Genomic DNA, 3,841 nt, shown 5'->3' with positions numbered 1-3,841 from the left:
TTTCCATGAGTAAGGCTGGGTTTACTCAGATGTTGCAGCTCTTTCCCAGTCCTATTTTGCGAGCCTTTTAGCCTAAACGGACTATTCCTAAAGTTGTGCAGTAATGTACCAAACAGTGTTTCTTTGCTGTCGCTTTAAGTACCCAAAATGGTAAGGCCACTTGTAAGCATTCAATATGGCTGCACCCTCCAGACAAACAAAAGTCCACAGTTCAGCCTGCCGTCCTCTTCTCTGCTTCCCTTTTTATTCCCCAGCCACCAGAACAGTCCTCCCTGCAGTCCCTGGTAGCAGGGCCAATTTTTAGGTTAATTCTTAGGTCCTAACACCACTCGACAATATCCAAGCTGTCTGTGCCGTCAGGATCACTGACAGACTGCAGCTCCGTATGTCTCCTTTTTTGGTGTTTTCATGCAAATTCTGCTAGTTGGAGTTTAGTTCACTTCTATATCCTTCCCTTTAAGGCTCAGGGGTCCAGGATTATCTTCTGCATCTGTGTGAATTGGTTCACCTTTTCTTTGTTGAAGAGAGTCTGTGCAGTCCTTCTGCCTATTCTGCCATCTTACCAGAACTCTCAGTTTATTCTTTTGTGATAAATCTGTTCAAACTTTCTACCTCAGATTGTATTAGTTTGGGTAAGTAATGTGTATCTAGAAATTTGCCCAATTTTCTAGGTTTTTAAATTTGCTGGAGTATAAGCCTTCATAGTAAACTGTTACTATCCTTTTTATTTCAGTAGGTTATTTGTGTGACATCACCTGTTTTATTTCTTATTCATGGTATTTGCATCTTTTCTTTTTCCTTTGTTAAATTTGCCAGTGATTTGTCAGTTTTGTTGATCATTTCAAATAAACTACTCCTAGTCTTATTGATTCTATAGTGTTTTAATTTTCTGTTTCACTTATTTCTGCTTGAATCATTATTTCCTTTCTTCTGATTGACTTTTTTGCTGTTCTTTTTCTGGTAGTTGGAGATGTTCTGTTAAAGTGTTGATTTTAATTGTCCTTTTTTGCTGTGTGAATCTATTGCTATAAGTTATCTCCTGAACTCTGCTTTTCTTGTGTTCCAACAATTTTGGTATGCTGTGTTTTCATTCTTGTTTGAGTCAAGGTTCTTTTTTTTCCCCCCAACCTCATTTTTAAAATTTCTTCTCTCACCCAGTACTTTTTAAGCAGGATGTTATTCAGTTTCCATGTATTTGATTTCTTTTTCCCCTTAATTTTCCTATTGTTGATTTCTAACATTCTGGAGGAAGTTCCAGGTGCACTGAAAAAGAATGTTTATTGTGCTATTGAGTCAAGTGTTCTATATACATCTATGATATCTAACTGGTTGATTGTGTTTTTAGATCCTCTGTATGTTCATTAAGTTTCTTCCTAGATCTGTCCTTCATTGAAAGTGGTTTATTAAAGTCTCCTACTATTATTTTGTAATTGTCTATTTCTCCTTTCAATTCTATTAACATTTATTTATGTACTTTGACATTCTTTTTTTGGGTGCACAGATATTTATTATGGTTATATCCTCTTGTTTGCTTGACCCTTTAGTCATTATATAATGTCCTTCCTTGTTTCTTTTACTGGTTTTTGCCTTAAAGTTTATTTGATCAGGTATTAATATTGCTTTTTTTTAATTGCCATTTGCTTCATATATGTTTTTCCATTCTTTAATTTTCAGCTTATTGACAGGTGATGTATTCTTATCTATTCTGCTACTCTCTGTCTCTTGACTGGTGCATTTAATCCATTGACATCCAATATAATTATCGGTAAATATGAACTAGTGCTTCCAGTTTGCTGTGTTTTTGTGTGTGGTATTGATGGTTTTATTTTCCCAAATATTTTTCTGTGCTGAGCTCATTTTATTTATGGATTTTCTTATCATTTCCTTCATTGCTGTTGTTTTAGTGTTTACTGAAACTTCTTTTTTTTTTTTTTTGGTGGGAAGGTTCATTACTTTTCTTTGAGGTTACACTGCAATTTATTAGTTTCTTCCCAAGTTTAAAGCAGTCAGTTCCATCTCAATATTGTCTTGATTTTCTGTCCACTTGGCGGTTCTGTAACTACATCTTTTATTCCCTCTTTTTGCTTTATAGTTATCATTGTTTACAGATTTACATCACTGCTTCCCTATTTTCCATCTTCTGGATTTATTTTATTTTTGATACTTCTATATCTGGGCCATGTTGGCATATGTCTTATATCTGGTTGCTGCTCTGTCGGGAATGCTCTCGTTAGCATTTCTTGTAAGGTTGGCTGCTTTTTGCAAATTCTCTTAATTTTTGTTTATCTGAGAATATCCTAATTTCACTATCATATTTGAGACAGTTTTGTTGGATGTATAATTATTTGTTGGTAATTTTTTTTTTTCTGTCATCATTTTATATATGCCATCCCATTGCCTTTTTGCCTATATGGTTTCTGCCAAGAAATCAGATCTTAGTCTTATTGATCGTCCTTTGTAGTTCCTTTTCATTTTTCCCAAGCTACTTTCAAGAGTCTTTCTTTGTGTTTGATTTTGAAAAGTTTGCTTATGATAAGTCTTGGTGATTTTCTTTTTGGAGTCTATTCTGCTTGGGGTTTGTTCAGCTTCTTGAATCAACGTCTTCTCATCTGTCATCATACAAGGGAAGTTTTCTTCCAACAAATCCTCAACAATTTTCTCTGTGGTTTAATTTGTCTTTTCCTGTTCTGGAATTCTGACCTACTCATAAGTTATTCCTCTTGATGGTTTCCCACATGAATCTTAGGCTTTCTTCATTTTGGTTTGATCTTTTTTTTCTGATTGATCCTTTAACAAAGTATTATTGAGGTATTTGTCTTCAGTGTAACTAATTCTGTTTTCTACTGATTCAGTTCTTTTCCTTTGCCCTTCCAATGTGTTACCTATTTCTGAAATCTTAGTAATAATCTGGCTTTAGATTTTTTGCTTTTGTATGGTTTCTAATTTTTCTTTTGTCAGCTTATTCTTGTATTGTTTTCCTAAATTATTCCAGAGTTTTGTCTGTGTTTCCCTTAATTTTCTCCATATTTTCCTTGATATGTCTCTCAATCCATTGAAGGTACCTAAATGTAATTCTTTTACATTGCTTATCAGGCAGTTCCAATGCCACTTCTTCCTGAGGGAGGTTTTCTGTGTCTGTATCCTGGTCCTTTATTTGTACTACGCCTTCTTTCTTCTTTGTGTGAACTGGGATTATTAGTTGTCATCAAGATGTCGTTATATTTATTGTTCTACTGTATTTGCTAGTTTGGCAGCACTTAGGCACTCACTACCTTTTTCCTGGTCGGTGTGATAGAGGAGAGTGTGTGTACAGGTCTCTTAGCTGTTCATGAAGAGAAGTTGAAGGCAAGTTGGTCACTGTCTACAGTTAATCAATCGGTTGATGCAGAAGAAAGTGGTGGCTCTCACCCAGTGGGTAAGACTATAGGAGGTGCAGGTGTGGTTGGGTTCTGTGGTCACAGTTGCTTTCTAGTTATCAGCCCCTACTGCAGTTGCCTGTGCTGTCATTGATAAGCAGAGCATATTCTTAGGTTATTGCCTAGGATTGGAATGCCACTTCCAAATATTCAAAATGATTGCTCCTTGAAGACAGCCAACAATCCACAGTTCTGTATGTCTCCTTATTTGCTGTTTTCCTTTGTAGTCATCAGCCACCAGTGCAGCCGCTCATGCATTCCTCAGCAAGCAGAGCCTATTATTAGGTTGCTGCCTAGATTGGAATGCCACTTGTAAATATTCAAATTGGTTGTGTCATCAGGACAGTCAATAGTCCACAGTTCTGTTTTGTGTCTTTATTCACTGTTTTCATTCAGATTCTTCTACTAGTTAGTATTTAATATAC

The sequence above is a fragment of the Orycteropus afer genome, unplaced genomic scaffold (genome assembly GCF_000298275.1).
Source record: "Orycteropus afer afer isolate SDZICR_OR568_19922 unplaced genomic scaffold, OryAfe1.0 scaffold00547, whole genome shotgun sequence".
In the NCBI taxonomy this organism is placed as follows: Eukaryota; Metazoa; Chordata; class Mammalia; order Tubulidentata; family Orycteropodidae; genus Orycteropus; species Orycteropus afer.
Note: the sequence above shows the minus strand (reverse complement) of the source record.